This window comes from Phascolarctos cinereus, unplaced genomic scaffold (assembly GCF_003287225.1).
Source record: "Phascolarctos cinereus isolate Bilbo 61053 unplaced genomic scaffold, phaCin_HiC Scaffold_4;HRSCAF=312, whole genome shotgun sequence".
NCBI classification, from domain to species: Eukaryota; Metazoa; Chordata; class Mammalia; order Diprotodontia; family Phascolarctidae; genus Phascolarctos; species Phascolarctos cinereus.
The window spans coordinates 187,193,069-187,210,622 of NW_027555847.1; the positions used below are offsets into that span (position 1 = coordinate 187,193,069).

General features: G+C 35.6%; 1 protein-coding gene across 1 annotated transcript in view; it reads right to left on the minus strand.

Moving 5' to 3' along the window:
- The window catches only part of ROR2 (receptor tyrosine kinase like orphan receptor 2), a 319,530-nt gene that overhangs the window by 79,740 nt on the left and 222,236 nt on the right, over positions 1-17,554 (minus strand).

Consider the following 17,554-nt stretch of genomic DNA (forward strand, 5'->3'; position numbering starts at 1 on the left):
TTTTATGTTCATTGTTTAGATCTACCATCTTTCCTTCTTCACCTAGTTACAATGATTTATTAGAACTAACTACCTGAAGAGATGGCAAAGACCCACCAATGAAATTGATAGCTTTCCCTAGGTGGATGCAACCACTACATACAAAGCTCAATTTAGTTTACTTCTATCATTAATGACATATATCCTAGATTGGGCATGTAATTACAAAAATCCAAATTGCATCAAAGTGAAATACACAAGGTATGATTATTGTATAAAGATTCTGTAAGCAAATACAAATTAACTTTAATTAGAAATTGTATTTTCTCTTTAAATTTGGAAAAATGAACTTGCCTATATTTCCTTCCAGGATTTCTAACCCTGAAATAAAGCATTTTCTCTTCATTTCCTAACTTATAAAACAGCATCTAAAAGGTCCTTCAGACTCTGTGAAGAGCAGATATTGTGTTCCTGTCACCAGCTCTGATACTCTTAATTTGCTAAATATTCTTTAATTTCTTAAAAATTCAATTGGATTTAAAGCAACAATTTAAATTTATACTGAAAGACTGAACTTTAAAGCCTGTTCCATTTGGTAACTGAACACAAGCAACAATTTCATTAATAAAATAGGCTGTGGTAAACTTAGATGCTTTCAGACACTTGAACTTAATTTGAAATTGCAGGGTCTAAAAGAAACTTGTAGACAGTTTTCAAATAGGTCTGGGTACATGTAGAATTCACATTCATCAATGCTATTTTCTCTCAATCATTTTTTAAAAAAAATTCCTAAATCATCATGTTACAAGAACTGTAAGTAATTATGTGCAACCAATGTACTTAGCTTACCCTCCAATATTCCCAGGAAAATCAAATCAAGAAAAGAATAATAAATATATACTAAATTCAGGTTCTCATCAGATCTTTTGCTATATTTCATGAGGTCTACCCTGATTTCCTGCAGATTTTATATTGATGAACAAATGCTTACGTTTATAACTATTTAGGACACCATATTGCCCACTACAGCTCAGCCTGTGAACAGAGGGCTTGGAGTCCAGAAAACTTCAGTTCAAATCTAATCCCTTCTAGCCATGTGACCATTAGTCACTTAAATGCTATAAAGCTCAATTCTCTCATCTTTAAAATGGAGATAATAGCTCACAAGTTTATGGAGAGACACAATAATCTATATGCAAAACGCATTACAGACTTTAGATAGCTGTATAAATGTTAGAGATTAATATATATGTGTAACTCAAAAACTATAATTGTGTGTTTTCATTGCTGCAAATGTTCACACTCTGCCAAGTTACTGTGTCTGATTTCATAATAAAACCACTTTTCATACATTTGTAACATATTAACTGCATTAAATGAGGCCAAGAAGAGGAGGCAAAATATCTAACTTACTACATAAGTATTAATATACAGCTAAAATTCCCTTACTATACTCATTGGTAGTTCCCTATAATAATTAGAATTACAAACTCTCCCTGGTAATACTTTCACTATCCCAGTTGTCCTGAACTGCCAGCTATCATTATTCAAACTATATTCTATCCCTTATTCCCATTCCTCTCAACCCAAATTCTCCAATGTACCATTCTAAAGTTACTCACACCTCTTCCACTGTACCTGTTTTTCCAGAGCTATATTTCAAGAAATCATAAGTGAAAACTACACAAGACAAAGAGTTGGTTATCCCAGATTTTTTTAAAAGATAAAATAAACAGAAAATTTTTTTTTAAATTACTCTCCCCCAAATGCTAAGATATCTTACAAAGTATAAGCAACCAAAAAAAATATATTCTTTTGGATAGAGCACCCACATGTAAGGGTATAAATCCCCACATGGACAGAGGTACCACATGTGATGAAGTAAGGAGGAGGGGGAAGAGGAAAAGGAGGAGGATGTGAAGGAGGAAGAGGAGGAGGAAGAAGAAGCAGCAGCTTTGTATATAGGTGTTTTGATATTCCTGTCCTCTTCTGAGCTTGTGTTTTGATCTTCCCTGTCACCATAGTAACTTTCTGTGGTCAGAGGTTTTTGGCTTTTTGTTTTTGTTTTTTTGCTCATTTTCCAGCCTATTTCATGACTTTATACTTGAGCTCTGCTCCTGGGGTACAGAGGTTACTGTTCCAAGCTTCTTGCACTGGGGCCAGGGATTTGGTCACTGACTTGCTGCTCAGGGGCCTCTGGGGCTGGCAGTTCACTCACTGTGGTGGGGTAGCCTGGTGGGGTCATACCAGTTGCTCTGGGGGTTCCAGAGTTACAGTTCCTCTGCTACAATGGGACTGGAAGCCTCACTGCTGGCCCACTGTGCTGCTGGTCTGATGAGCCAGGACCCCAGAACATTGGTTGCTGATTTGTGCTGGGGCAAGAGGCCTGCCTCTGCCTTGCCCAATCACCACTTGTGCTTGGCTGCACTCCTCTTTTACCCAAGTGATACAGACCATTCCTACAATCCTTCTAAGTTATCCTAGGCTGGAAAATTCTTTCACCCCATCCTTTTGTGGATTCTGTCACTTCAGAATTTGTTTTGAGGCTAGATTTAAAGTTGTTTTGAGGGAAACTGGGGAGAGATCTGGGAACTTCCTGCTTTTTATCTGCCATTTTGGCTCTGCCTCTGTCTTTAAGTCTTTGAAGGATTGTCACAAAGAAGATAAATTAGTTGATCAAGTCTTTGAAGAGGAAGAAAAAGGGTAGACATTTCTGAGACAAGACATTTTAGTCTTGATAAAAAGAACCATTTCTTAATAGTGAGTGATATCCCAAAGTGGAACAGACTGCCTTTGAATATAGTGACTTTTTATAGAAATGCACGAGCAGTCTCCAAGTGGAGAGCTAATGACTATATATATTTATATTTGGTAAAAGTGATTTCTGCTCTGGTATATGCAGGATTACCTCAGGAGTAATTTTCATCTCAAAGGTTTTGTAAATCTGGGAGCAATTCCATGCTTTTAAAAAAGAAATGGGATGTGCACGTGGATGTGAAATAGATTTTAAGAGTTACAGTGCGATTAAATCTTGGACCTGATCAGAGTTCTGGCTATAACAGGTTGTTGGAGAGAATATAAATCATTATGGAGTATTAAGGTAGAAGAAACAGTAGAACATGATAGAAAAAAATAACTGTTGTACTATTCAACTATTAAAAGCATATAATTATTTAGTAAGTGATAGTGATTATAATGATTCACCGAAACCAGAATTACTTTATTTTATTTGATAGATCAGCTTAAAAACCCTTGCCCTGGGTTCCTTTTTTTTTTTTTCATCCATGAGATGCTAGGTAGTTGCTGCCAGAAACATATTTTATGTATAATTTCTAATGTAGTATTGACAGATCTTATTGACGTCACTTCTGAGATTTTAATACCAGGCCATAGAGGTAGGGGAAAAAAAAAGACTCTAAAGCTTATAGACTGTGGTTCTTATCCAGACCTCTGAAAGTCTGTTTCTATTGTTTTCTCTTCCTCTTCTTAGTCCTAAATGAGACATCAGAGGTGGTTTTCCTTGGGCTTTTAGCAATATGTTGAGCTTGTTACCTTTAAGCAAAAGTGGGACAGTGGAAAGCAGCAGAGCACTAGCAACCTGAGCTTGGTAAAACCCAATTCTTATACACAAAATGCTTTCCACTATTGTCAGGTTGAGAAGATGGGGAGTTTGTTTTTTTTCTTTGACATGAGAAGACTTCCCTTAGGCAAGATGTTTTCTGTAGAAATTAAAAAAAAACTAACAAAATGTGTACACTGAAATGCACAAATAAAATTTTTAAAAAGTGTATGGTTATAGCTATCTATTTCAAAACAAAATACAAGAAACACCTTTTTGTTGTACCTAGCACCCAAGTAACAACTAAGACAAGAATAGACCCATTGGCTGCCTCCTAGGGGAGGAGGATGGAGAACTGTTTTTAGTGAAACTGCAAGCATACTGCCATGAAGTAAGCCAGGATCATAATTCATCCCAACTATGAAAAGAGTACACTGATCACATTGCACTAACTGCATCATTTATGGTCTACGGCTTTGCCAAACCCACTCTGGATTTGGTTGCCAGGGGCTACAGATGTTGAAAAAAGAGAATGTAAATGAATGACCCTGATTCAACAACCCAAGTAGCCTGCCTCTCTCCAAGCCAAAGTAATCAAATTGGCAGCTGAATCAAAGTCTACAGTAGGTCCTTTGTTTGGGTACTTGTAAGGGTTAGTAACTAACAGAAGTCAACAAAGTTTAATAAAAAAGAAGAAAATATTGAAGGAGAATTAAGTAGAAGAATTGATTCATTCGCGACTTTTAATATTGTTTCAGCAGATTGGAACCAAGATAGAAGGTAATCCAATGAGAGACCCCCACCACATTTCTGGATTTCAAGGGTGTTGAATTTTGCTTCATAATTTCCAAATTAGAACTATTTATGCATTGATATGTGAGAGTATTACATAGAACCAAAAGCAAATATTGACTCAGCTACAAATTGGAAAAAATGATTAAAAATTACAAACTATTATCTATTAACAATGAAGAGTTGCCAACTTACTCTGAGTTCTGTTTGGTTTTCTTAGTTGTCAGTTAAAACATACAATTTAATTTTTTTTTAATAAAATTATGCCTGTAAACATTATCCGTTTTTTTTCTTTCTTCTTTTTTTTTTTTTTTTACTATTAACATTCCTATAGGGCTTGCTGCCCAGACTAAAGGACTTTTTTTTAATGTAATTTTCTTTTCCTTCCCCTAACAATAGCAAAACACCTTTTCTGCTTAAAATATTAACTCTTGCATTTCCAATAGAATGCTATTGCTTTTTAAGAGTTGATGGGTTGATCAGCCAAGTGATTGTTTTAAAACCTGTGACAAAAGTTTCAAAAGAAGTGGAAAAATTCTTCAGTGCCTGTAGGACATTTATTTTAACACCAGTTCATCAAAAACATATAATTATTTTCATAAAGGACAGACATTTTCAACGTAATTACCACCACCACCCCTTCCCTCTGACCCCTTTTTTATTACTGTTGACAGATTTTCTTCAACATGGCTTGGATATATGCAGCCATTTTAATAAGGACAAAAGTAGTAAAGAATGCTATGTGCTAGTATTCAAAATAGGCTCACTAATTAGAAAGTAGCTTTGAAGTAAAGTCTGTAGAAAGGCTGAAGGTTGCGTCTAAATAATTATATAAAGCCTCCTTTATTTGTTCCAACTGGTGGACAAAAACCTATGTGAATTGGTGAAAACTCTGGATAACAAAACATTAAAGAAATGGGCCTTTATAATCCTAAAATTCCTCTATAAAATCAAAAATAGCAAATAACTCATTGCATCTTAGAATTCCTGACAATGAATACTTATTCTAGTTCTAATGTAGACTATTTTTGGATAATTTTGCAATTATTTTCATTTCATGTGCAGTGACATAATAAAATTGGAATTCTGGAAATTCAGAGATCTTTTTTTTTGTCTTAAAGGTCTTTAAGATTAAGTTACTTCACTTGTGCATGGAATTCCAGGAAGTACAGTGGATACAACTGAAAAAGTTAGAGGATATTGGTTCAAATTACTCATATGTTTTATGTAAGTCATATACTCTCTCTGGGCCTTAGTTTCCTTTTCTGTAAAATGGTTGCACTTTGGAGTTTCTTCTATCTGGTAGAATCTCTAATTTCCTTCAACAATCAATTTAAGTACCATTTTTCACATGAATTTTTTCCTGATTCCTCCAGAAGCTAGTGCCCTTACCTCTCCCCCCATCCAAATCACCTGGCATATACTTCATGTAAAAATTGCTTCTCCCAATAGAATATAAATATCTATCGCAGTTCATGGCACAGAATTTTCTTATTAGATTCAACCTAATGCTTTAAACTGTCAAGATATTTTTGGACTCTAACTCTGTCATCCCAGTATATTAGCTATCCTCCCTAAATTTGTGTTGCTGCAAATTTGATGAGAGCCTTCATCTAAGCCATGTTGAAATAGCTAAGAAGCACAGAACTAAGTATAAGTCTTCTTGGTAAATTGATATTGAACTGGGAGTTGCACAAATGAATATGGAAATGGGAGGTGACTTTTTCAGGTGTAATAATCACAGAAGATTTGTTGATTCATTGTTGTTAGGTTAGCTCTATTCTCTATAAACTGAACCATTTCCCATTTTATTTCTCTTTAAATTACAGGGCATTGGATAAGTCCTAAGATTATAAGGATCATAGATTTGGAGATGAAAGGAATTTGAAATGTCATCTAGTCCAACCCAACTCTACAAATAAAGAAAGTGACATATAAAGAGGTTAAATGACTTGCCCAGTAACACACATGTAGTAAATGGCAGAGCTGAGATTCAAAGCTAGGACATTTATCTCTAATGAGCTCTTATGACACCAATAGGATTTTTTTTTTTGAGAAGATGAGATCAGTAGTATAAAGTTGGTTAGCATATGCTACATCAACACTATATATTTGAGTTTTATAGCTCAGGTAGATAATTCCTGATGTTCTTGGGGAAATGGCTAACTGCACCTGACTCCTATTAAAGTTTGTCACATACATTTTCAGCATCTTTAAGGCTGCCAGAGATGCCCACTTGGAGGAAAATAAGATATGAACTTTATTAAGGGGTATAGATTTGCCTGAATTTTAAAAATCTGTGCTGTCTGAGAGGTTTCATTGTAATCTCCATAACAAAGGTTTTCCCATAACATATTGTCAAAAATATACAAAAATTCAGTTTCATAGAATCACAGAAGTGAATCTCTGAGATTATTTAAGATTATACCTTTATCATACAGATGGAGAAGCAGAAGTTCAAGGAAGTTAAATAATTTTCCCATGGTAACATGACCAGTAAAAAGACCTAGTATTTGAAACCGGGTCCTGATCACAAATCTCTTGATCCAAAGAGCTGTCTTTTACAGTGGGTGATTCCTATGCTATTGCTATTATTGCATGCAAGGTTCTCCTGATTCTGTTCACTTCTCTTTGTTTGACTTCATGTAAGTCTTTCCAGGTTCTTCCAAGACCAACATATTCATCATTTAGCATAATAGTATTCCATTACAATCATATACCATAACTTGTTCAGCCATTCCCCAATCCTACATTTCTAATTCTTAACCACTACAAGAGGAGCTTCCATAAGTATTTTTGCATATATAGGTTCTTCCTTCCCTTCCCTTCCCTTCCCTTCCCTTCCCTTCCCTTCCCTTCCCTTCCCTTCCCTTCCCTTCCCTTTCCTCTTCAGGATACTAAAAATAGTATTGATGTGTCAAAGATGCACAGTTTTATAGTCCTCAGGGCATAGTTCCAAATTGTTCTCCAAAAAGGCTGGATCAGTTTACAATTCAAGTAACAGTGCATTAGTGTCCCAGTTTTTCCACATCCCCTCCAACATTTGTCATTTTCCTTTTCTCTCATGTTAGTCAATCTGATAGGTGTGAAGAAGTATCTCAAAGCTGTTTTAATTTAAATTTCTGTAATCAATAATGGTTTAAAGCATTTTTCATATGTCTATAGACACTTTGATTACTTCCTCTTAAAAACTGCTTGTTCATATCCTTTGACCATTTATGAATTGGGCAATGACTCTTGTTCTTATAAACTTGCCTCAGTTCCTTATATATTTGAGAAATGAGACCTTTATTAGAGAATCTTACTGTAAATGTCCTCCCTCTACCTCCCGTTTCTGGCTACTTTTCTAATCTTGACTGCAGTGGTTTTGTTTGGGCAAAAACTTTTTAATTTGATGTAATAAGAATTATCTATTTTACTTCCTGTGATCCTTTCTATCTCTTGTTTGCTCACAAAGGCCTTTTATCCATATGTCTGATAGGTAAAATGTTCCATGCTCTCCTAATTTGCTTATGCTATCTCCTTTTACATCTGAATCATTTTGACTATCTTTTAGTACATGGTGGTTGATATATGATATGTTGGTCTATACCTTCTGCCAAACTGCTTTCTAGTTTCTCACTAATTTTTGTTAAATAGTGAGTTCTTGTCCCCAAAAGCTTGGATCTCTGTGTGTAACAAACATAAGATTACTATGGTTATTTACTCATTTGTTTCGTGTACCTAATCTTTTTCACTGATCCACCAATTTACTTCTTAGCCAGTATCAGATTGTTTTCATGATTATCACTTTGTAATACAGTTTGAGGTCTGGTACTGTTAGGCCACTTTCCTTCAAATTTCTTTTTCATTGATTTCCTTGATATTCTTGACCTTTTGTTCTAAATGAAATCTGTTTTTTTCCCCCATAGCTCTATGAAATATGTTTTGGTGGTTTTATTGGTATGGTGCTGAATAGGTAGAATATTTTGATTATATTGGTTTGGTCTCCCCTTTAGCAATTGATATTTTTCCAATGATTTAGAGTTGACTTTTTTTGTGTGAAAAGTGTTTTGTAGGGGTGGAGCCAAGATGGCTAGTAAAAGCAGGGACTTGCTTGAGCTCTTCCCCAAACCCCTCCAAATACTTATAAAAAATGACTCCAAACAAACTCTAGAGTAGTAAAACCCACAAAAAGACAGAGTGAAACAAATTTCCAGCCCAAAACAAACTGGAAGGCTGACAGGAAAGGTCTGTTTCACCACAATGGGAAAGGAGCTCAGTTTACTGTGGGCCGCATAGGCAAAGATAGGGCCAGAGCAAACCTGGAGCAGGCCTCAGAAGACTGAATCATGGGAAACTGTGGTGGTTTCCAGACTTCTCAAATCACAAATGCCAAAGACAATTTAGAAGGTGAGTGGGAAAGGTCTGTCAGACCTGAGTGAGAGAGAAGCACCACCCGAGAGCAGCCTCAGGCCAGTGGCCACAATGGCAATGGCTGCTTCTGGAGCTCTCAGACCACAGATGATGGGAGGATTGAGTGGCTGATCAGAGGGTGATTAAAGGGATCTTTTTGCTGGTGCTGAGGCAGGATTCTCTTGCTTTGCCCATGCTTGGATCTGGGTCGCAGTCCTAGGTGGCTGTCCTGGGGCAAAGAGGTGCACTGGCCTGGTAGAGTTTGTGGCAGCAGTAGAGAGGGAATCCTCCTCACAGTTCCAAGGCAGAAAAGAGTGCTTGTGGTCACTCACAGACCAGAGCCCAGGCCAGGAGAAGATTAAACACCTCTCCTTAGATCATGCCACCTTGGAAGAACTGAAAACTCACAGGTCCCTAGAAGTATCTCTGAAAACATCTGCACAAAACCCTTGAAGCTTGGGACAGTACACCCTCCACAATGGAAGTGGACCCCTACCTCAACAAAGAGTTTAAAAGTCAAGTATTTGGCTGGGAACATGAGTAAACAGTGCAAAAAAGGTCATACCATAGAATCTTACTTTGGTGACAAGGAAGATCAAAACATACAACCAGAAAAAGACAACAGTAAAAGCTCCTACATCCAACCCCCCCCCCCCGTAAATATATGAATTGGTTTCAGGCCATGGAAGAGCTCAAAAGGAATTTTGAAAATCAAATGAGAAAAGTAGAGGAAAAATTGGGAAGAGAAATGAGAGTGATGCAAGAAAATCATGAAAAAGAAGTCAACAGCTTGCTAAAAGAGACCCCCAAAAATGCTGAAGAAAATAACACCTTAAAAAATAGACTAGACCAAATGCCAAAAGAGGTCCAAAAAGCCAATGAGGAGAAGAATGCCTTAAAAAGCAGAATTGGCCAAATAGAAAAGGAGCTTCAAAAGCTCATTGAAGAAAATAATTCCTTAAAAATTAGAATGGAGCAAATGGAAACTAATGACTATGAGAACTCAAGAAATTATAAAAGCAACACTAAAAGAATGAAAAAATAGAAGACAATGTGAAATGTCTCGTTGGAAAAACAACTGACCTGGAACATAGATCCAGAAGAGATAACTCAAAAATTACTGGAATACCTGAAAGCCATGATAAAAAAAAAAAAAAAACAACCCTACACATCATCTTTCAAGAAATTGTCAAGGAAAACTGCCCTGATATTCTAGAACCATAAAGTTGAATAGAAAGAATCCCTCTGGAACACCCCCTGTTTCAAGGGTATATAAGCTGTGAGCACACTGTCATGATGGTCTTTGGTCCAAGAGAGAGTTGGACAAATGACCATTAGTTTTCAACATTCACTTCCACTAGCTTTATTAATAAAATGATTAATTACCCAGAAATTGTCTCTTGAACTTTTTGAATGTCACACAGTACTTATTATTTTAAAGAAAGATCAATTTTTTCCTTTGCTTTCTGATGTTTTAAATAGGAATGAATGTTGGATTTTGTCAAAAGCTTTTTCTGCATCTATTGAGACAATCACATGATTTTCATTGTTTTTGTTACTGATGTGGTTAATCATGCTAATAGTTTTCTGTTAGACTTGGGACCCTTCTCTCCTTCAGCCTCTAGTACTACTAGTGCTAGTACTCTTTTCTGCCTTAGAACTAAGGCCAAGGCTCCTCACTCCCTTGTGAGTGACCACAAGTATTCTTCTCCACCCTGGAACTATGACCAGTCCTGTCCTCCTCTCTGGCCACGAGCACTAGTCTGCCTCTTCACCCTGGAACTGTGACCAGAAACAGTGCATAAGCAATGCCACGGGGTCCTGGACCTCGTGCCAACTAGTGTCACCTGTAATCTCTTTCTGACTAGCTGTCCAACACCCTTAACAACACTGAGAGTAGCTGCTCCTACAGTTGTTGCATCTGCTTCCAAGGCCTGCTGCTGATATTGCCATAGCATGTACTGCTCTCCAGGCTGACTACCACCCCAGTGTCACAGACATCTCCTGCCAACCTCCCAAATGTCTTGGGGTGGGAAAATGTCTCATCCAGGCTTTCTGATGACTCTATCACTCCAGAATTTTATTTGAAACATTATTTTAAGGTTATTTGGAGGGGAATGTTGGGAGAGTTCAGCTGCGTATACTCCACCATTTTGGCTCTGCCTGCTCCTCTTTTTTTCTTCTTTTCTTCACAATATGGCTAAAATGGAACTATGTTTTGAATAACAACACACACACACATATAATAGGTGTCTTATTTTTTGCCTTCTCACTGGGTGGGAGAGCAGTGGAGGGAGGAGAGAATTTGAAACTGAAAATAAAAATTAAAAAGAAAAGATCTCCTAATCTCTCAGGAGCCTCAGTAATGTTGTTCCACCAATCCACTCTTATTAGGAGAGTAAACACATATAAATAGTATACCTCAATGTGTACTGATTTGAGCATTTGCACAAACAACAGCTAATATTCATATAATTCTTTAAAATTTGCAAAGCACTTTTCAAATATTATCTGTTTTGATCCTCATAAGAACCCTGTTAGGCAGGGTTAGGTATAGATTTTATTTTTGTTGTTCAGTTGTTTCAGTCATGTCTAACTCTTTATGACCCCATTTAGGGTTTCCTTGGTAAAGACATTGGAGTGATTTGCCATTTCCTTCTCCATATAGGTATTATCTTCATTTTAACAGATGAGGAAACTGCACCTGTTTGACTATGTTTAGTGTCACACAGTAACTTTCCGAGGCAGAATTTTAACTCAGATTTTCCTGAGTCTGAGTCTAGTCCTCTCTCTACTATACAACCTATATTCCTCAAATAATACTTAAGAGAAAAATGGTTCTCACTAAATGCCAGATACAAGTGTTTCTTAGGAACATTGTTTTAGAACATAGACTTAGAACTTATGAGGCAATTCATGTAGCACATCCCCTTCGTCTTATAGATAAGAAAATATGACATAAGATTTATATATTAGAAAATAAGAGTCACATAGCTAATGTATAAGGCAGGATCTGAGCCTAGATCTTCCTAATTCTAAATTCAGCACTCTATGCACTACTACATATTGCCTCTTTTTGTCATTTTCTATCTAAAGTAGACTGGAGGAACAAAAATAGATATTCAGGGGTTCTATATTCAGTGGTTAGAGTTTAATAATAACTATCATTTGTAAAGCACTTTTATGATTTGAAAAAGATTGCATAAACATCTTATTTTATCCTCATAACAATTCTGGCTGGTAGGTGCAATTATTATCCCATTACACAGATAAGGAAATTTATACAGACAGAGGCTAAGTGACTTGTCTAGGTTCAAGGAGCTAGTAAGTATGTGAGGCCGAATTTGAACTCAGGTCTTCCTGAGTCTAAGTATGGGCACACCTAATGGCCCATTGAGTAAGAATATTTAACTTTGAACAAAGTTTGTTAATGAAAATGATCAATTGTTCTCAAATAGAAATTTGAATTAAGTCACACATTTCTGAAGAGATTTGTAACTGAGTGGATTTTTAAAAATAAGTTTGTTATTTATTTTTAATTCTTTTTTACAAAATTTAGTTATAAAAAAATTTAAAAAAGTAAAATAAAATTTTGAGTTCTTAATCCTCTTCCTCTCTCAAGTCCCTTCCCCACCTATTGAGAAGGCAAGCAATATATCATACATAATGTGAAATCAAGCAAAACATTTCCATGTTAGCTATGTTGCAAAAAAGCAAGAAAAGTAAAGAAATTGAAAAAAATTGTACTTCATTTGGCACTCAGAGTTCATTAGTTCTCTCTTTGGAGGTGGATTCCATTTTGTATCATGGATCCTTTAGAATTGTCTTGGATTATTATACTTATCATAGCTAAGATCATAGCTAAGTTAATAATTATTACAATATTGCTGTTATTGTGTATGTTTTCCTGGTTCTGTTCACTTCACTTTGCATCAGTTCAAATCAGTTCATGAGTTTTCCCAGGTTTCTCTGAAACCACCCTGCTTGTCCTTCTTACAGGATAATAACATTCCATCAGAATTATATAACACAACTTGTTCAGCCATTCACTGATTGATAGGCATCATTTTCAACTTATTTGCCACCACAAAAAGAGCTGGGGTGTGTGTGTGTGTGTGTGTGTGTGTGTGTGTGTACATATGGGTCCTTTCCCCTTTTCTCTGATCTCTTTGGGATACAGACCTAGTCGTGGTATTCCTGGATCAAGGGCCTCCTTGACCGGGAGGTCTCAAGCCTCCTGGGAAGGCTTCAAAAAGGGCACAGTTTTATAGCCCTTTGGGCATAGTTCCAAATTGTTTGCAGAATTGTTCGAGTAGTTCACAATTCCAATAATGGTACATTAGTGTCCCAATTTTTTCATATCCCTTCCAGCATTTGTCCTTTTACTTTTCTCTCATTAGTGAATTTGATAGGTGTGAGGTGGTCCCTCAGAGTTGTTTTAATTTGCATTTCTCTAATCAATAATGGTTGAGCGGAATTTTTCATATCACTATAGATAATTTTGATTTCTTCCCCTGAAAACTACCTGTACATATCCTTTGGCAATTTTTCAATTGGGGAATGCCTCTTATTTTTATAAATTTGACTCAATTCTCTGTATATTTGAAAAAATCAGGCCTTTATCAGAGAAACTTGCTGTGAAAGTTTTTTCCCTCCCAGTTTCCTGTTTTCCTTATAATCTTGGTTTCATTGGTTTTGTTTGGGCAAAACCTTTTTAATTTAGTGCAATCAAAAGTATTTATTTTAGTTCCTCGATGCTCTCTATCTCTTGTTTTCTCATAAAGTCTTCTGTTATCTACAGGTTTGACAGGTAAAATGTTCCATGCTCCCCTAATTTGTTTGTGATATCTCCGTTCTAAATCATTACCCATTTTGACGTTGTCTTGGTATGTGGTGTGAGACGTCAGTCTCTGCGTAGTTTGTGCTAGACTACTTTCCAGTTTTTCCAGCAGTTTTTGTCAAATAGTGAGTCATTTCCCCAATATCTCAGATTTGAGGGCTTATTAAACATTATGTTAATGTGGTCATTTGTTTCCATATATTGTGTACCTTCTCTAGTCCATTGGTCAACCAGTCTACTTCCTATCTAGTACCAAATTGTTTTGATTATCACTGCTTTGTTTGAAATCTGATATTGCTAATTCCCTTAATTTTCATTGATTCCCTTGATATTCTTGACCTTTTGTTTTTCTAGATGAATTTTGTTATTATTTTTTCTAGCTCTATAAAACAATTCTTTGATTCTTTGGTAGGGCACTAAAAAAGTAAACTTAGGGAGTACTGTCATTTTTATCTTATCAGATCAGCCTACCCCTGAGAAATAAATATTTCTCCAAAAGTTTAGATCTGTTTTTTTGAGAAGAGTATTTTGTAATTGTGTTCATATAGTTCCTAAGTTGTCTTGGCAGGCCAACTCTCAAGTATTTTATATTGTCTGTAGTTATTTTAAATGAAATTTCTCTTTCTATCTCTTCCTGCTGGACTTTGTTGGCAATATATAGAAATACTGATGATTTATGTGAAATTATTTTATATCCTGCAACTTTGCTGAAGTTGTTAGTTGTTTCAACTAGTTTTTTAGTTGATTCTCTAGAATTCTGTAAGTATGCCATCATATCCTTTGCAAAGAGTAATAATTTAATTTTCTTATTGCATACTCTTATTCCTCCAATTTCTTTTTCTTCTCTTATTGGTGTAGCTGGCATTTCTAGTATGATATTGAATAATAGTGGTAATGATAGCTTTAATTTATCCCTGATGTTTTTGGGAAGGTTTCAAGTTTACTTCCATTATAGATAATGCTTACTCTTGGTTTTAGATAGATAGCATTTATCATTTTAAGGAAAGCTCCATTGATATAACTGGTTGAATTCTAATAAAAGTGGTATTCTGCTAAAATCCTATTCTGATATATCTTCTTTATATTTATATTTAGATGACCCTGAATTTTTAAAGGCTATATCAATAGAGCATGAATTCTAGTAAATTTTTTCAAGCTAAGTATTAAATGCAGCCTGTAGCATGGATTCTAGCTTTATTCTCTGAGGATAAGCCTCCTAAGTTTGGAGAAGCTCAGTATCAGGATGGAAGATTTTGGCTACAGCAATTGCCTAATACCATCAATTAAATTTTAGAGGGATTATGATCTATTTCAGTATCCACATGTCAAAATCACAGTTCTTTGAAATACTGACACATATGAAGGAACCAGGATCAAAATAGGACTCGAGAATACTTTAATGAGAGAGAGAGAGAGAGAGAGAGAGAGAGAGAGAGAAGAGAGAGAGAGAGAGAGAGAGAGAGGGAGAGGGAAGATTGGAAAATAGCACTGAAATGGTAAAGAATGCAAAGGTGATTTCAATGGAAGAAAAAGAAAAGACAAAAGAGACACAACATGGGATACCCTAAGTGAGCTATATTTGAGGAGGCCATTTTATTTAAGGCATTTAAAATAACTAATCTATACTTTAGTATAGCTATTCCAAAGAAGAAAGGTTTATAAAATGTCCATAATACCAAGACAGTTTACAAAATCTGGTAAAGGATATGATGTCACTATATTATTAGGTTAACAAGCTGAAGTCCACCAGATTACTTTTAGTCATGGTTGTAAAATCAAAGAGCTGGAACATTTCGACATTAGGTATATGATACTAGTCCTCTGATCTGAGTTACTAAAATTTGCTGTTCCAGTTTACAAAATTCCAAATTGTAATGGTGTCATGGTTATCACAAAGATATATTGAATACTTGCAAGGTACAAGAGCACTGTAATGCGACTTAATCTTCAAAGCCAATCTTTGAGATTGGGAATTTCTCATGGTCTATTAAGAAAAAAGTGTAAACTTTTGTGATTTGTTGATTTACAGTGAATCTATACAAGCATTAGCAGTATATGCAAATAAAGAACACATACTGATATATAGAACATACAAGCCTTACTTTTGGTTTTACACAAGAATTATTAGGAATAATAACAAACAATAAAATGTCAAAGAAGTAAAACAAGATCTACAGTGTTGAATTATGATCCCCTGTTACAGTCCAGTTTGTGCTCAAAGTTGAATAGTCTTTTATCTTAATCAATCCTTTACCATGGCTTTAGGTTGAGTGCCTTCTCCCCTTCCCATTCCCATTCCCACTCTTGAATTTTCATTAAATTTTTGTCCTTGGCATAGTGGCCACTTGAGTAATTAGTGTGCATAGACTCACAGCTGTGAGTGTGCACTGAATGGTTACTGGAAAGCTTTTGCTATAGGAATCTTTTAAATTTCATCTTAGTTCATCCTAGAATCCCAAAGGTTTTAGGTTCTACAACTGCCAAGAGATTAGAGCCTTGGCACCTTAGCCTACTGAGTTTCTATATTTATAAATATATTTAGAAGAATTTAACATAAATACTACTCACTCAGAGATAAGTACTAAGACTGTGTGTTCCATTTCTTTATAAAGGAAAAGAAGGAATGTATCTCCAACTTTTTTTATACTGAGAATCACAAAATAGGAAAAATTTTAAATTAAGTATTTTGGGCTCTAAAACTGGCTTAATTGAAGAGATTGATTTGGACTTTTGCTTAGCTCTTTTTTGGAAATATTCTCTACTGTCAAATGTAACAGTGAATGCAAAAATGATAAAATGTCTACAGAAGGAAAGCCTTTGGAATGATTTTAGAATAACAGGAAAAATGGATGCCTAAGTTCTAGATGTCCAGAATTGGAAGTTAAAATTTGATGCACAATTAACTTCCTCCATCTACCTTTTGTCATGCTATTTTCTTTTAAAGAATTTCCACACTATCCTAATTACTGGCTGAGGATATACAATACGTGACATACTGGTTGAGGATTGAGAGTCAGGAGCTTTGAATGCTAATTTCAACCATGACATTAACTTTCCTCATTTTCTTCATCCATAAAATGCAGGGACTGAACTCAATGACCTCTTAAGTCCCTTCTATTTCTACCTCTCTCTAGTCCTGTGGTAGCTTTACTATTGTCTAGTCTTCTTCTTCAGAATTTCCATGAAGGATGTTTTACTGGGAATACCAATTCATCCCTGTCCCCATATATACCCCACATTATTTATTCCAATTCTACCTCAATAAATATTGAATTGATAAAATCACATTTAAAAATTATCATGTGCTTTAAGGTCTCACTTTTCTTATGCCAAATATTTATTTTTTGAAAAGACCACTTTTTTCAGTTCTACAAAATATACCAGTCCTCAGAATTCTATACTCTCTATAAGAATACAATGAACATGATGAATAAAAGCAAGCTATCAAAATATAATCAATCACCCAATCAACACGCACATAAATATTTTCAAGATTTTAAATTCCAGCATTTGGAAGGGTCAGGCTCAACTTTACACAGTAGTATTGCCAACACTAAAGGCTTCTGATTCCAAGCACTTTGGATTCTTTTTTTTTTTTTAACAAAAGGACAGCTTCATCCTTCTCCAAGAGATATTTCTTTTTCTTTCCCTCGTGGCTTTCAAGTGAGAAGGAAGAAGCACTGCTATGGGCCACTGGAAGGGGAAGGTCCATGAGCCCTCTCTCTTATTTAGCAGTGAAAGCATGATGATGCTGGTTTTCTGTCTTTGTTGAGTTTATTATTTACTGATTTTAGGTGAACAATTATCAGTGATGGAATGAATTAGATTAGAACATTGTGAGCTTCAAAGATCAGAAGAACCCCAAGAGCTCCAGAAACTGGAATTCATGCCAGAATTTTCTAGTAGCTGCAACAGTTAAGATGTTAAGATGAGCCAGCCTAGGGGAATAATCTGCTTGACCCAGGAGCACAGCTGTGGATCAACCCAGA